Genomic DNA, 18,703 nt, shown 5'->3' with positions numbered 1-18,703 from the left:
TACTGTAGCAGTTCGACTCGAGAAAGGTGAGTCGTTTCGAGATATGAGAGTGCTAGAAATATGATAGATTAGTGGCTGTAATAAAGGACTTCTCCATAGGATCCCATGCAGGTATTTGCTTGAATGCGAGAACTTACTTCAAAATCGAATACTGCATTTCTAGAGGATAGCGTTGCACTAGAGATCTGTAAAGCTAGAGTACATTTATTACTACCTTAACCAGCACATCATCCACTGTTTGTGATCCTTCTCAATCAAGCATCACCTATAGCCCAGTCGATATATCACAGATCCTCTGGCATGGCATAGAGAGAGAATACTTTACAAATACTGGATAAATATCTAGCCGCGGTGGCTTGAGGGGGTTGAAAATACCAGTTTCGTAACATGTTCCTTAGCAGATTATTTTTCCAAATAGGGAGCATCTGGTTTATAAAGTATGTGTCTGTGTTCTGAGAACTGAAAAGGAGATGACTATGTCCAGTGGTAAGGAAGGCTTGGATTTGAAGTGGAATACTGTGACAGCAACTGGAAGAGTATGTCAAGTGATAAGAATAGTACAGATATTTCTATTTCCAGAGCCGTAAGCAGGGTATATTTCGGATACTTCGCTCACTGTCGAATGCCATTCAGTTGTAAGTATAGCGATCAAATATATATGTGTTCGATTTGGTAGGATGATTCTGTCTATGCGCGGCCTGTGGTGGGAATGATTCAAGTTTCTCATTAACGGTTGGAGACCATCCGAATTGAGCGGGCTGTTGCAATGCGGGAATGTATTTGACTTAAATATGTAGTTGTCTAGGCAACCGAATAGCGAACTAATACTTAGTATGTGTGGGACAGCTTTCGTGATAAAGTAGGAATTTGACAAGATTGAATATGGATGTGTGTTTGCGGTAGGTCATTATTCCGTTATCACGTAAATTGTTCGGTCGAGTGCTTCTTCGGATTTGACTTCTGTATTTAGCTGAGAGGAGGTGGATTGTGGAGCGTGCATCTAGCAGGTGGAAGACACGTTTGCCGGTTGTCTAGACATGAGGAAGACGTAATTTGAATTTGTAAATTATAGTGCGTGATTTGGTATCTGCTAAATCACGGAAAACTGTATTCCTGAGTGGAAATATCGGTTTAGACGTAAATGTGTTCGCAGAGGTGATAAGTTTTTAAGTCTAACGTGAAAAACTATATAGAGTTTTGGTCATAAAACAGGACTTTGTCTATTTTCATGAAAAATAGGACACCTATTGTGATAGGAAATTTTTGCTTTATTGTACAAGCGAAGTTGATGTTAAATAAGCAATAATCGAACGGTACTCTCGTCCGGCCCGGCTCGAGCGTACTACGTGACGTAAAAACAAAGTCTGTGAACGCGAGGTGTTGTGGGGCTGTGACAGCGGTGCTTCGTAGCCATTAGGGACGAACAGGATGCATTTGGAGCGAAAGCGGGGCTTTCGTGGCGGGGCGTTTCGGCGAGGCAGGTGCCGTGAGACTATTAGTGTAGTAGCTCGATCTCGTAGTTTGTCGTTGTATATGGATGAGAAGGAAGACTTTTAGGACGAGGATCTCCCACTGGCTTTGGTTAGAGTGATTTTTTAGTAGGCGTGTGCAGTGATCTCTGAAGTCCAACAGGGATAGACGGCATATGCTTGGAGCTAATAGACTTTTTAAACTCATCTCTGTCGAACAGCAGGATCTAGTGAGTTAAACGTTTTTCCCCTAACTTGTAGGCATACGGTAGAGTTTGAGAGTTTCTGTCGCTGGTTTAGAGTGGTACAATTTCTTTCCCAAACAGCATCAGACGAGTTGTCAGTATTTGTGTAGTATTGCAGTTCTTGTGCAGTGCTATGCATATAGTTGTGCAATTAAAGCATGATAAGGTGAGTTGTACAGTTGAGTTTTGCGACTTTGAGTCGTCCTTGTGCAACGCTTTGCATATAGTTATCTAATTAGGACCGATCTTTGTGATTAATTATGTAATTAGGAGGGATATTTGAGTCAGTTTCCCGCGCAAAATAAGTAAAGTACACAAACCTAGCCTTCCTCTTCTTCATCTGGAGAGTTTCGATGCGTTACAGAGGGTGCCTATTCCCATCAAGTAGAATCACGGTTCGAGTGGTTGATAAGTTGGGATTTTTACATGAAGTGAGTGTTTGAGCATTGGATTATTTTCGGGTCATTAAGGTTTGTGAGCGGATTTGCATGCATTATTTCGGTGATCTACGAGTAATTTGCACGTCTGCATAGTATGTACTGGTTTATTTCGGTAATTTAGGAGTTGGGTTGTTTGAGGGAGGACACCGGACAGCGAGGTCATCGGTCTTATCAGATTAGGGAAGGCCGGGGGAGGAAGTCGGCCGTGACCTTTCAAAGGAACCATCCCAATATTTGGCCGGAAGCGATTTAGGGAAATCACGGAAAACGTAAATCAGGATAGGGCGAACGCGGGATTGAACAGTCGGCCACCTAAATGCGAGTCCAGTGTGCTAACCACTGCGCGACTTCGTAATTTACAAGTTGTTTGAGTCTCGGCAAATCAGTGTAATGAATTATTATTTAGGAGTAGTATCGAAGAATGTAAACTGTATATAGTTACTCTAAGCACGTTAGGGTGAGTGTTTTGCATCAGCATAATAAATAATTTAGGTGAAATGCGTAGCTAAATACACTACTGCCCATTAAAATTCCTACACCAAGAAGAAATGCAGATGATAAACGGGAAGCCATTGGACAAATATATTATACTAGAACTGATATGTGATTACATTTTCACGCAGTTTGAGTGCATATATCCTGAGAAATCAGTACCCAGAGCAACCACATCTGGCCGTAATAACGGTCTTTATACGCCTGGGCATTGAGTCAAACAGAGCTTGGATGGCGTGTACAGGTACAGCTGCCCTTGCACCTTCAACACGATACCACAGTTCATCAAGAGTAGTGACTGGCGTATTGTGACGAGCCAGTTCCTCGGCCACCATTGACCAGACGTTTTCAGTTGGTGAGAGTTCTGGAGAATGTGCTGGCCAGGGCAGCAGTCGAACATTTTCTGTATCCAGAAAGGCCCGTACAGGACCTGCAACATGCGGCCGTGCATTATCCTACTGAAATGTAGTGTTTCGCAGGGATCGGATGAAGGGTAAAGCCACGGGTCCTAACACATCTGAAATGTAACGTCCACTGTTCAAAGTGCCGTCAGTGCGAACAAGAGGTGACCGAGACGTGTAACCAATGGCACCCCATACTATCACGCCGAGTGATACGCCAGTATGGCGATGACGGATACACGCTTCCAATGTGCTTTCAACGCAATGTCGCCAAACACGGATGCGACCATCATGATGCTGTAAACAGAACCTGGATTCATCCGAAAATATGACGTTTTGCCATTCGTGCACCTAGGTTCGTCGTTGAGTACACCATCGCAGGCGCTCCTGCCTGTGATGCAGCGTCAAGGGTAGCCGCAGCCATGGTCTCCTAGCTGATAGACCATGCTGCTGCAAACGTCGTCGAACAGTTCGTGCAGATGGTTGATGTCTTGCAAACGTCACCATCTGTTGACTCAGGGATCGAGACGTGGCTGTACGATCCGTTACAGCCATGGGGATAAGATGCCGGTCATCTCGACTGTTAGTGATACGAGCCCGTTGGGATGCAGCACGGCGTTCCGTATTACCTTCCTGAATCCATCGATTCCATATTCTGCTAACAGTCACTGGATCTCTACCAACTTGAGCAGCAATGTGGCGATACGATAAACCGCAATCCCGATAGGCTACAATCCGACCTTTATCAAAGTCGGAAACGTGATGGTACGCATTTCTCCTCCTTACACGCGGCATCACAACAACGTTTCCCCAGGCAACGCCGGTCAACTGCTGTTTGCGTATGAGAAATCGGTTGGAATCTTTCCTCATGTCAGCACGTTGTAGGTGTCGCCACCGGCGCCAACCTTATGTAAATGCTCTGAAAAGCCATTCATTTGCATATCACAGCATCTTCTTCCTGTCGGTTAAATTTCGCGTCTGTAGCATGTCATCTTCATGGTGTAGCATGATAGTTGTATCCGTGATTGGCGACATGGTGTGTATTCGACATGGCCATACTGGCGTATCACCCGGCGTGATGGTATGCGGTGCCATTGGTTACACGTCTCGGTCACCTCTTGTTCGCACTGACGGCACTTTGAACAGTGGACGTTACATTTCAGATGTGGTACGACCCATGGCTCTACCCTTCACTCGATCGCTGCGAAACCCTACATTTCAGCAGGATAACGCACGACCGCCTGTTGCAGGTCCTGTACGGGCCTTTCTGGATACAGAAAATGTTCGACTGCTGCCCTGGCCAGCACATTCTCCAGACCTCTCTCCAATTGAAAACGTCTGGTCAATGGTGGCCGAGCAACTGGCTCGTCACAATACGCCAGTCACATACTCTTGATGAACTGTGGTATCGTGTACACGCCATCCAAGCTATATTTGAATCAATGCCCGGCGTATCAAGGCCGTTATTACGGCTAGATGTTGTTGTTCTGGGTACTGATTTCTCAGGATGTCAATGCGAACAGGAGGTGACCGAGACGTGTAACCAATGGCAACCCATACCATCACGCTGGGTGATACGGCAGTATGGCGATGACGAATACAAGCTTCCAATATGCGTTCACGACGATGTCGCCAAACACGGATGCAACCATCATGATGCTATAAACGGAACCTGGATTCATCCGAAAAAATGACGTTTTGCCATTCGTCCACCCAGGTTCGTCGTTGAGTACACCATCGCAGGCGCTCCTGTCTGTGATGCAGCGTCAAGGGTAACCGCAGCCATGGTCTCCGAACTGATAGTCCATACTGCTGCAAACGTCGTCGAACTGTTCGTGCAGATGGTTCTTGTTTTGCAAACGTCCCCATCTTTTAACTCAGGGATCGAGACGTGGCTGCACGATCCCTTACAGCCATGCGGATAAATGGTTCAAATGGCTCTGAGCACTATGGGACTTAACTTCTGAGGTCATCAGCCCCCAGAACGTAGAACTACTTAAACCAAACTAACCTAAGGACATCACACACATCCATGCCCGAGACAGGATTCGAACCTGCGACCGTAGCGGTTGCGCGGCTCCAGGTAGTAGCGCCTATAACCGCTCGGCCACCCATGCGGATAAGATGCCTGTCATCTCGACTGCTAGTGATACGAGGAAGTTTGGATCCAGCATGGCGTTCAGTATTACCCTCCTGAACCCACCGATTCCATATTCTGCTAAAAGTCATTGGATCTCGACCAACCCGAGCAGCAATGTTGCGATACGATGAACCTCATTCGCGATTGACTACAATCCGACCTTTATCAAAGTCGGAAACGTGATGGTACCCAATTCTCCACCTTACACGAGGCATCACAACAATGTTTCACCAGGCAACGGCGGTCAACTGCTGTTTATGCATGAGAAATAGGTTGGAATCTTCCCTCATGTCAGCACGTTGTAGGTGTCGCCACCGGCGCCAACCTAGTGTGAATCCTCTGAAAAGTGAATAATTTGCATATCACAGCATCTTCTCTCTGTAGCACGTCTTATTCGTGGTGTAGCAATTTTAATGGCCATTGGTGTATTATGTCCACAGTGCCCTTCGATCGGGTCTTTTGTTAGGTGTTAGCTCTTAATAGCTTCTGAAGAATTAACATTAAGGCATCAGAACTTGTCACCAATAAAAATATTGTATAGGAATCTTCATCGAGTGAAATGATGTTGTTCAACTAGAAATACATTAATAGTCGCCCCTTTAATTTTTGTTGATCTGAATATTAGAACACGCAGTACTCCTGCTCCCGCCTCCTGAACATTGTCTATTGAATGAAAACGTCGCACGACACTGAAATGGTTGCAGTTAATCACATATTTCAGCTTCCCAGACTTCCTGAATATGGAAAATCATTAATGCCAGAACGATCTTCCTTGAAACAAGAAATTCCTTCTCTTGAGCGTTTTCCCCAAACGTACTCGCGCTACACACAATAAAAAACTTTCAAGCTATCTGCGCTACATTCACCCCTCTATTAAACCTAAAGTGGCCATATAATATAGCAAATGTTAGATCTTTTTCCACTTGTGATTATTACAACGCTTGAATGTTCGTAAGTTTCAAGTATTCAAAATCAAATAGGTAACTACAAGACAAACACTATACCTTCAAAAATGAAATAACAATTGATAAATACATACAGAGCGCCTCGCCACGGTTATGTGGTTTGGCCAAGCCTATTGTGAGGTGCGTGGTGGCTTGTAGCTGCGAGCCGGTCGCCACTGTAGAATGAACAAACTCGCAAGCTTAAACTGCCCTCGACGTAGCCGCAACCTGTTGGTCAGAATTGTCTTTGGAAGTTTGTGCCACTACTGGTGGACTATAAAGTGGAGCGAACTATCTTTGAGCGTCTATTAGACTGATAACATTAGGAGCCAGCCTAAATCCGCTTTTAAACACAAGAGGATGAAGGGAAATCGTACTCTCTATCTCATACCCACATTCCACAACGGTTACCACTATACCACGAACAGATAGAACACTGCAGCAGCTCGAGAAGGAGATAGCACGTCCTCCAGACACTCCCACATCCTACAGTATTTCCAGAGAGAGCATGTGGCCGGATTGAAAATTCTGAGGGGCGGCCGGTTTTATTGGCCGCCTTAAGTGAACGACTCGACAGTGGCCGACCGACGGCCGGGTTTTATGTCGGAGGCAGTACAGTCGGTGACAGACTTCACGAGTCCTCTCGCCTCACCGTTGAGCTGAACTGCACAGCAAAGAAAACATGCTAGAAGACGAAGTTGTACCAATATATAGTCTACAGGGAAGAACTCGAAAATCAATATGAACATTGCCAGAGGCTTTTAGATAATGTGGGAATCTGTAGCGTTGCTGATTTACTTATCTGCTGTGTTCAGTAAACTAACGAAACAACGCTATTTAGAGTGCACTGCACTGTGACAAATGAATTACATCTTATCATGATAACGTTATGAAAACAGCCTTTTGTGATAATACAAAGTATTCCATATTGTCAATAATTAGCTAGATAACAGGCACATTCAGCTTCGAAACAGACTACATGCAGTTTAGTCATACCGAAGTAGCATTGTAGGACTAGTAAGTATGCAAGTGTAGCAGTAGGGGTAGATACATAACAAAATCCAGTTAGCAAATCATTCAGTGCCACAGTTAAGTCAATACTTTTCACAGATGTAGAAGCAGCAGGAACTAATAAGTGTCCTATTGAGGAATTTTTTCACCTGTAGATGTACAGGGTACAGATTCAAGGTAACCACAAAACTTATGGAGAATAAGTTGTCGTAGGATTTATATACTGATTCTGAATCTGCCCGCTATTGGCTCTTTCCCAGAAGAGGTAAACATCTTGTCTTCAGCGGGACTAGAACCGAAAATTACGGTGGATTTCCACTTCAAGGGTGAACTCTGTACGACAAAGCTAACATGCAACTGTAGCAGACGGCTCTCCATCGTCACCCAAGTGATGGCTAAGACGAAGAGCTCGCAGCGTAAATGACGAAGCTAGCTGCAGCTTTGATAGAAGGAGCCTTCTGGACGCAAAAACATAAATTTGCACCTTCTGTGTAATCCCTTATATGAGAAACATTCCTGGAGGTGGTGAGTTCCTATGGGACCAAACTACTGAGGTCGTCGGTCATTAGTCTTACACACAACTTGATCTAACTTAAACTAACTTACGCTAAGGACAACACACATACACCCATGCCAGAGGGAAAACTCGAACCTCCGACGGGAAAAGCCGCTCGAAACGTGGCAAGGTGGCTCAGACCGTGCGCCTACCTTGCGCAGCGAGAATCATTCAGAATATTTAATTTAAATGACAAACAGTATCGAGTGAATACCAGGACAATTCTGAACCAAACGAGGAAGTAAATCGACAGTCCCATAGTGGCCAAAACATATTCGAAACTGCTTACAATTCTTCATTACATTAACACCAGTTAAGACTACGTTCGGTTAGCCGACGTGAATCTATAGCAGGCTTGTATCGTTGAAACACGTCCTTCAGAGACAAGAAGTTGCCACCTGCTACTGCACTGACTAGAAGCAGAAATAGCTAGTATAGGCCAATGAGTTTTATTCGCAATTCTGGATGTATGATTTGAGTCCCAAGCGTAGTTGCAAGCAACGCTCAGATGCACCGACTGCAACTCAAACATCATGAAAAAAAGCGGGGAAATTATTTCGGCGGTTCTCCTATTCTGTATGTGTCATAAGTATTTCTGTTTTTCTGCCTTAAGCAAATTGCAAACAAAAAGAATTAATTCCTTGGGTAATTTCACCAGACGCCATTAGCTTTATAAGTACATTCATTTGAGTATTACATACTTGAAAATAGTTTTGCTGATGAAAGTTGCATTGGCACCACTACTAACACCTTATAACAGAAATGGAACTACAACACACCAGTGGTTGCCGATGTTTCTAGTTTTGTAATCTAATTTCATACTCTACAAAACACGTATACCTTCATATCGCAAAAGCAAACCGTGCAAGGAATGTTTCTCAATGCCAGAAAAAATGGGACTGAAAACCGCGAAAATTAACAATCTACGGGGTCATTGGATTTGAAGTTCGATTCCTGCTTGTGATAACATGAAATGAGGAGCAGCTGCAGCTAGAAAGTGAAACAAAGAGCAACAAGTGCCGACAGTAATGAATCAAATATGTCATTCATAAGCATAGCTCTCATTCACTCTGTAATAACCAAAGAGACGACAAGTATCGTCTAACCGCAAAGAGTACAATATAACTGCTTGTGATGCTTCGTCTATAACTGCGAAATCTCTTGATGAATGAGCTTTTCAACCTTCAGACAAATAAAGACAGAGACGAACCAAAGTAACAAGAAGACCTGACCCCAGGTAAGCGTGGTAAGCAATTTCCGAGCTGGAACTCACAGCTGGAGCATTTTGCTGGTAGATTATTTCTCGGTTGTTTCACACTAGCGACCTCTTCAGGGTATCACAACAATCATGCTTCTCGTGCAGAAATACCACATGAACTCCATGTTCCACGAGCGGGCGTAGAGCTACATCAGCTGTCTCCTGAAGCTATATCCTACCTGGAGGAGCAGCAGTAAGTCATTTTCTGACAGAGTCGAAATTTCGCATGGTGGAAGAATGCCGACAATAAACGGACCCTTATTTGGTCTTAGGTGCAAACACTCAATAGTTTCTGAAAAACTGACACTCAAATTTTTGACGCTACTGCATCAGTTCGCTCGGATGGTGATATAGCAAGTGTGTCGGTTCGAATTTTTGCGCTCGGCGTTCAAAACCAATCTTATGTTGGCACTTATTTCCTTTCGTTGTCGTGACACCAGTGACATGTAATTTCTTTGAAAGCAAGAATTACAATGGAGTTATTTACAAAATAAATAAACAAATGGTTCAAATGGCTCTGAGCACTATGGGACTTAACATCTGTGGTCATCAGTCCCCTAGAACTTAGAACTACTTAAACCTAACTAACCTAAGGACATCACACACATCCATGCCCGAGGCAAGATTCAAACCTGCGACTGTAGCGGTCATGCGGTTCCAGACTGTAGCGCCTAGAACCGCACGGCCACACCTTCGTCAATAAATAAACATTTCAAACGTTATTAAAATTGGATTATATCATCGCAGATCTTATATAACCTTTTGTTAATAACAGTAACTGAAAATGCAAAACATGTAAGTTGTAGTGCTTCAATTTTTCCTTGATGTTTAGTTTTACACTACAAGAGGTTCAGTGTATTCCCCAGGATGCCATCTAACATAAACACGTTCAAACCATAAAGAATCGAAAAACTATGAGAAACGTGCGAAGGTACATATGCCACAGTCACATTCTTTAATGTGATTATCATTAGGAAAAACAACTTTGTTAACGTTCTAAATACCAACAATCTGGCGATAATTTCGCGACAAACTAAGCATATCAAAACATTTTCTCGCAAGCTGGAGATTCCAACTGATTACATTGCCAGGGGTATATTTTATTAATTTCATCGATTCTACTTCTGATTTGCTGTGCGATGACAATAGGGCACTTTAGTAATGGGCGAATGTATTTCTTCACCTGTCAGCAAAAGTATACGTCGTAGAGCTGACAGAGCGAAATAGACCTCAGCGGATTTATTTTCAGTGAACACATCGATGTTCCGATTTCATCGACAACCAGACCATCGTCTAAAAAAGGATGGACTTGCACACCGCAAGAGTCAATAATGCACAAAAACGTCTCCAATTTGAGGTTTCAGATCTTGAGTAGGTAAGAACGGAATCCTTATAGGGTCTGATTGTTGTCTGTATGTCTCGTTTGTCTGTTCGTTTGTCTGCCTGTCCAACCGTTATGACTTCTTTTATGAAGTACGTGTATCGGTAAAAAGTTGTAATTTATGTCAGGTACTAAGGTGTACGGTCCCTTTTGATACAAATACTTTAAGCTTCTAAGCCAATGCAATCAAAAGATACCGCCAAATATGAAGGAGATGATGAAATATTAGCGTTTCTGCAAGATGTGTCAGTGGAATGTGTGGTGTCGTGCACGTTGTAGTGGCGGAGAATTTACATAAGGAGTACAATCATGACGATACATGCTTAACATGTGAAAATGATATTGAAACAGGTGTCGAACCATGTATGTTACCATCCTTTTCGAATATGACGCCACAAATCCAGTCTCCAGCGAAACATTGTAAAGGATAATCGTTGTCAAAGGAGCGGGTACTAAATTCAATTACGTACATGGAGGATCATGCGCAGCATAGTAAAAGAACAATTACTAACAGATTACGAATAAGTACGCAGTAATATAAACGTGTACTGCAGAAGAAAAGCTACGGATATTCAATGGAGGAAAAGGCGCACTTGTTACAAAAAACTGGTGTTTGCGCCTTTCAATAATTCTCGACACAATTTACGGGATGCGCATGATAGTGACATCAAATTGCGCGGCGTAGATTACAGTAACTTAAAGGGAAGTAGTGGATGGTTGCATAACTTCAAACAGTTCTAGCGAATTGGATGACATAAGGTAACGAAATTAAAAAAAAAAAAAGCGTCAACTTCATGATGCACAGCAATCTGTGGAAGTGGCCCGAAAATTTGTATATGAGATAAACAAACTGATCCCACCATTCAGAAATGAATTTGTTTTCAACTTCGACCAATCAGAATCTGGAGAGGAAACCCATATGAAAGGAATCCTGGAAATCAGAGGTAGCAAGAAAGTTGTATGAAGATCAACAAACATCATTGACTTAACGCATTCGTATACAATTGTGCCGCCTCTCATAAATCTGAATGGTAATTTGGCTGGAAAGTTATTTATTGTGCTACGGTAAGTTGGAGGTGCTCTGCTTCCTGCGATTCTTCTTTATGTGCGTGATCTTGCAAGGACAGTAGGAAATATTTACATCACAGCAAGCAAGAGTGGGCAAATCGGCGTGAGAGAACTACAACTACGGTATGGGCATTACTTTCGGCCAACATCCGCAAAATAATTAGGTTTAGCTCGACTCCTGGTCTGCACATAAAAATCACACTTCTGTAGACAAAACTATCGCTCCTGAAAAGTGTGTGACTGCAGTTCATATCACCTGCACCCACTGGACTAGTTCGACCTCTGGTAGTTTGATTTTTCAGTGTCTATAAAGCATATTATCGCACTATCTGCAGCTGCGCCTTAAATGATCGCCAGTTTCAAGAATAGCTCCTCGACAGTCGGTCTCGCATTCGGTTTCATGCCATCAAATTCCGTCAGTTCTCATCACCCCGTGACAACAGTATGATCCTGTATGCATCTTTTAAGAGTGGATACCTTGCGGAACATCCTGTTCAGTTTGTAGCTCCCAAGGAGTTCGCTTTCGATCTTAATGGTGCGAACCTTCGTGACCACTATGGCGCGCCGTCTTTCATTCAGTGTCCATGGTGCAAGTTAATGATTTCTTTTGAACATTTATTGAATAACGGCAATGTCCATGTTCTGAAGTACAATGCATACATCCCACGAAAGGTCGGTCATTGCATCTTGCGGACACTCATTATTTGTCGCCCTCCTGATGCACATGGTGGGTCGTTAGCAGCTTATATTTTCTCTGTCATAATTGCTGACACGACACTTTCAAATGAGCCTTACTTTAGACTGAACTTGAGACCTCGCACTCAAGGGGTTCCTTGTTAGGTTTCAATACCGCGAATCTCTTGCCCAGCGCAGAGTCTCAATCGATTGCAAAAAAAAGCACAGGTGACTTCTATACATAAGAAGGATAAAAAAACGGACCCGTAAAATTACAGACCAGTATCCTTATCATCGATTTGCTGCATAACGAACGTATTCAGTTGGAAAGTAACAAACTTCCTTCAGACGGAAAATCTTCTGTCCACAAATCAGCATGGTTTTAGAAAACATCGCTCGTGTCAAATTCAGTTTGCCCTTTTCTCACATGGTATCTTGCGGACTATGGATTAAGAGCAAGAGGCGGAATGAGTACTCCTAGATTTCCGAAAAGCATTTGACACGGTGTCACACAGCGACTCTTAACGAAGGTGCAAGAATACGGAATAGGTTCCCAGATACATGAGTAGCTCGACGATTTCTAAAATAACAGAAGTCAGTATACTGTCCTTGACTGTAAGTATTTTTAGAGACAAGGGTATCGTCATATGAGCCCCACGGAAGTGTGTTAGGACCGTTGTTATTTTCTATATGCATAAATGATCTGGCGGTCAGGGTAAGCAGCAGTCTGCGGCTGTTTGCTAATGATGTTGTGGTGTATGGGAAAGTGTCGTCGTTGAGTGACTGTAGGAGGATACAAGACGGTTTAGAAAAATACCTAGTGGGTTTGATGAGTGGCAGCTGCTCTAAATGTAGAGAAATGTAAGTTAATGGAGATGAGTAGGAAAACCAAGCCCATAATGTTCGAGTGCAGCGTTACTAGTGTGCTACTTGACACAGTCACGTCAATTAAATATCTAGGTGCAATGACATCTTCAACTTTTGTAGTCCTGTCCTCCTCACTTGCGTGTAATATTACGGTATATTGATAATTTTTACTTATGGACCGTCTGAGAAGAAATAAAAACATAAAAAAAAGAAAAAGAAAAAATAAGGAAACGAATCATTCCTCTCAAACAACCAGGAAAAAGACTCTTCCCCCTTCGCCTTCTGGACACACACATACACGCACGCACACACAAAAGCACATACCACAAAAAATTAATAAATAAAGAAAATAAAATAAAAAACTATATCACACCAAAACACACACACACACACACACACACACACACACACACACACACACACACACACACACATACCCTCACACACAAATGCATACACAAATGCATACAGATCACAGCTACTTCAATAATTACACTCGAAAGTTTGGCAATAACATTCGATCTTTGGCAAGAACATATGACAGTCGGCAACAGAAACCAAAACATTGCATCGAAACAAGTGTTCAGTTCATAGTACTGTGAAATGTGGGGAAAAAACCGCAAATTGGCATTTATAAGAAGAAGAACAACACCAAAAATGCAACAGGAGTGTAATATGTAGGAAATCGTCCACGCACCTGTAGGTACTACTTAACAGGAAATACCAACCACCAGAACTGTTTATAACCTATAGGTACAGTGACCAAAATGTAAATTAAATGGCAAATGTATGTACATATTCCAAGCCACTGATGATACCTTGCAGAAAATAAAGGCGAAACACGTATGGCACTAAAATTGTGTTTTATTTAGTTGCTGTCAGACGGTCCATACGTAAAAATTATCAATATACCGTAATCTAGGCGAAACGTTGCAAAGCGATATGAAATGGAATGAGCATGCAGGGATTGTAGAGAGGAAGGAAACTGGTCGACCTCGGTATATTGGGAGTATTTTGGGCTAGCGTGGTTCACCTGTAAAGGAGACCATATATAGTGCGACACATTTCTGAGCACCGTTTAAGTGTTTGGGATCCATACCAGATCTGATTAACGGAAGCTGTCGCAGCAGTTCAGTGGTGGACTGCTATATTTGCTACCGGTAGGTTCGGACAACACGCAAGTACTACGGGGATGCTTTGGAAACTCAAATCGGAATCACTGGATGGAGGGCGACGATATTTTTGAGGAGCACTGTTGAGAAGATTTAGAGAACTGGCATTTAAATAACCCAGATCTACTGTAGTGCCACCAGCGTACATTTCGCGTAAGGTCCACGAAGATAACATTCCAGAAATTAGGGCTCTTAGGAGACATAAAGACAATCATTTTTTCCTTGCTCCATATACGAATGCAACAAGAAAGGAAATGTCTATTAGTGGTGCATGGCGCACTTCCGCCACACACCATTCGGTGACTTGCGGAGTGTGTATGTTGATGCAGTAGAGATGTAGACACTAAGTTACGTTGACAACCCAAGATAAAAATATGGGAAACACAGAGTAACAGAATTATGTTTCGTGTTTTTTGATGTTATGGATGTCCGAGAAACTGGTAAGACAGCTTTTCGTGAGCGTGCATATATACAGAGTGGGGCTATAGATATAGATAAAACTGGTTAACCATAAGGAGCATGCATTCATCCTACAATCTCAAAAACAATGGTTGTGTGTTTTATGCCCTTGTGGTTCTCAACACCTTTCTAATAGTCTCCAGGATAAAATGAAATTACAATTTATTTTGTTCACTGAGACAGATCCGGCTACCAGTGCCATAATATTTAAAATAGTAGCCTGTTTTAACAATCCCACTTCAATACTTCACACAGAGTTGTTGTGGTAGCCTAAGGGCCCGTTAGTCTGAAACAATCAAGAAATAAACTACCAGGAAAATGTGCCAGCTGTGAGATACTGCGTGGAAATTGGTTGTCACACTTACCCAGGGTCAACACTTCTACTGACATTGGTTCGCCTTTGTCATAATTTGTTTGAAAATTGTAAAGCTCATTCATCAGGCGCATTTCGTTGTTGTTGACAAAGCATCACCAGCAGCTATATTGTAATCTTTATGGGTAGACGATACGTTTCGGCTCTTTGGTTATTACAGGATGAATTACAGTTTTGCTTAAGAATGACATACTCGACACATTATTAACGGCATTTGTCGTTCCTAATTTCACATTCTTATTCAGCTGCTCCTCCTCCGATGTTGTCACAAGCAGGACTCGAACTTCAACAGCAATGATCCACTAGATTAATTATTTTCGCGGTTTTCAATCCTATTTTTCGGCCATTGTGAAACGTTCCCTTGCACGGTTTGCTTTCGTGATATGAAGGTATACGTGTTTCGTAGCATATGAAATTTGATTACAAAACAAAAAACATCGACAACCATTGCTATGTTGTACTTTTTCATCTGTCGCTCAGTGCAGGGCCCGAGTTCTTTCTGCATGCTCCTATGAGTGATGCTGTCGATTTTGTCCCAGTCACCTCGATTTTTCTTTCGTTGTGTGGAGCCATGGTGAAGAAAAGCTCGGTGACTTCCTAAGACCCTTGAACTGCCTCCATACCAATATAAAATTTACCATGGAAGTAGAAAATGACAAGAAACTACCATTTATAGATGTGCAAGGTCGCAAGGAATGGCGAAAACCTGGGAGACAGCGTGTATCGAAAGCCGACACACTCGGACAGATAACTGTACAATTTATCAAATCACCATCCGAGCAAGAAAAGAGGCATGATTAATACACTCGTAACGCGAGCAGGACGAATATGTCAGCTTCATCACCTCAGACGAGAAATGCAACACCTGGAAAGTGTTCTGAGGAGCAATGGGTAATCCACAAGTTACATTAGAAGTGTAAAAGAGTCAGACACACGGCGATGCGACAAAGCGGAAAAAGAAATGTATTGTGCGGCCTTTCTGCCATACAATCCCTGAGTGAAGGACAGAATCGGCTGTATATTGCGCAGACACGGCGTAGAGACGACTTTGAAACCGACAAAGAAGATCAAAGAGTGTCTTAGTTCGGCAAAGGAGAAAGACACTTGCAATGTCGGGAATATACCGCATACCATGCACATGCGGAAAAGTTTACGTCGGAATGACTGTAGGACCAATCAACACCAGGATCAAAGAACATAAGCGACATTGCAGGTCGGGGCAGGTGGACAAACCGGCCGTGGAAGAGCACGCTCTGTGTGAGAACGACCACGTTGTAAAATTCACCGACACGGAAGTTCTGGCTGTGGAGAGGCACTATCATACCTGTTTGTTCAAAGAAGCTACAGAAATACAAAAACACGGGAATAGCCTCAACAAAGAAAGAAGAAAGCCTTAAGGTAAACGGTGCTGCAGCGAACGACCGTCGCAGGCAGCAAGCGGAGAACCGCACCGGAAAAGACCGCGGAATAGCCCTCGGACGTTGGCGTGCCAGGTACATATAGTCTGCGGCCGCGAGCTCGGCTCCTGTTCACCACCAGCAGTGGAGGGTGAAGCTTTGACAGTGCCAGCCACTCGTGCTGGCGCAACGTCAGTAAAATCATCAGACGAACGTCGGCCGAAGAAACCGAGACAGAAGCCAATGGACAGTTGATTTCCTTATAATGCTAATCGATTCTGGTGAAATTACCCAAGGATTGAATTTTTTTAGTTCGTGGTTTGCTTAAGGCAGAAAAACAGACATACTTACGACAGCTGCAGAAGAGGAGAATCGCCGAAATAATTTCCCTGCTCTTTATTTGTGATGTATGAGTTGCAGTCGGTACTTCTGAGCATTACTTGCAACAACACCTGGGACTCAAATCAAAGTTCCACAATTGCGAATAAAACTCATTGGCCTATAGTAGCTGTTTATGCTCCTAGTCATTGTAGTGGCAGCCGGCGACACCATGGCTTTGAAGGACTTGCTTCAACGGTACCAGCCTACGCAAGATTCAGGTCGGCTGACCGAACGTAGTCTGTCACTAGTTAATGGAGCATTTAAGCAGTTTCTAAGATGTTTTGGCTACTTTGGGACCGCCGAATTACTTCCTGGTTTGGTTCAGAACTATTCTAGTATTCGCTCGATATTGTTTGTCATTTAAATTCAATATTCTGAATGATTCTCATTTAAGGTATGACACAAAATTTACAAATTTATGGTTTTGCGTCCAGAAAGCTCCATCTAGCGAAACTGCAACTACCGTCGCCATTTAAGTTGCGAACTCTTCGTCTTAGCCATCACTTGGATGACATGGAAGCGCTGTCTGCTACAATTGTACGTTATCTTAGTCGTACCGAGTTCGCCCTTTAAGTGGAAATCCATGGTAATTTTCGACTCTAATCCCATTGGAGGTAAGATGTTTACCTCTCCTGGGAAAGAGCCAGAAGCGGGCAAATTCAGAACCACAACAGAAATCCTAAAACAACTTCTTCCACAGAAGTTTTGTCATTACCTTGAGTCTGCACCCTGCAGATCTAAGGATGAAAAAATTCTGAATTGGACACTTATTAGTTCCTGCTGCTTTTACATCTGTGCCATGTATTGACTTAATTGTGGTACTGAATGATTTGTTAATTGGATTTAGTTACATATGTACCCCTACTGTTACAGTTTCATACTCTCGTTGTAGTCTTGTAACGCTGTTTCATTATAACTGATCTGCATGTAGACACAGCCCATTTCGAAGTCGAAAGTGCGTATTATAACGGTAATTTGTTACAATATAGAATACTTTGTATTATCAAAAAAGAAAGTTTTCGTAACGTTATCGTGATAAGTTGTTATTCATTTGTATTACTACAGTGCATTCTGAACCTGTTTTAGTGTGTACAGCAGGTAACCATAAGAGATAAATTAATCACCAGCAGTAAAGTCTCCCAAACTATGTAAAACTGTCTAAAGACGTTCGGATAATTTTTCGACTTCACGAATACTGACAATATGTCGGTACCACTTTGTCACCTTACCTGCTATGGTATGTTAACACACAGTAAAGTTATGCAGTTCAGGATAACGGTGAGGTGAGAGGTCTCGCGAATTCTGTCACCAATTATTCGGGGGCTTTCGGAGCCACCCCAGCAGGAAAAATGTGGAAACGATGTTATACTTCATTTACTTCCAGTTGCGGCTGAACTACCCGTCTACAATTATTTGATACTTTGCCATCACCTCGATAAAATATTCTGAATGGCTTCTATTTAGCCGGCCGGAGTGGCCGAGCGGTTAAAGGCGCTACAGTCGGGAACCGCACGACCGCTACGGTCGCAGGTTCGAATCCTGCCTCGGGCATGGATGTGTGTGATGTCCTTAGGTTAGTTAGGTTTAAGTAGTTCTAAGTTCTAGGGGACTTATGACCACAGCAGTTGAGTCCCATAGTGCTCAGAGCCATTTGAACCATTTTTGCTTCTATTTAAAATGTGGTTCAAATGGCTCTGAGCTCTATGCGACTTAACTTCTGAGGTCATCAGTCGCCTAGAACTTAGAACTAATTAAACATAACTAACCTAAGGACATCACACACATCCATGCCCGAGGCAGGATTCGAACCTGCGACCGTAGCGGTCACTCGGTTCCAGACTTTAAAATGTGACATTGAATAAGTAAAATACGCTGTTTTATCCCAGGATTGATGTTTGTCCCCTCACTACGATTGCTCTCTCTTTTCACGTTCCGACCAGCTACCTTAGGCAGCATGGAAGTCATGAGGGAAGA

Source organism: Schistocerca cancellata, chromosome 4 (genome assembly GCF_023864275.1).
Source record: "Schistocerca cancellata isolate TAMUIC-IGC-003103 chromosome 4, iqSchCanc2.1, whole genome shotgun sequence".
Taxonomy (NCBI): Eukaryota; Metazoa; Arthropoda; class Insecta; order Orthoptera; family Acrididae; genus Schistocerca; species Schistocerca cancellata.
This window is presented reverse-complemented; position numbering follows the sequence as displayed.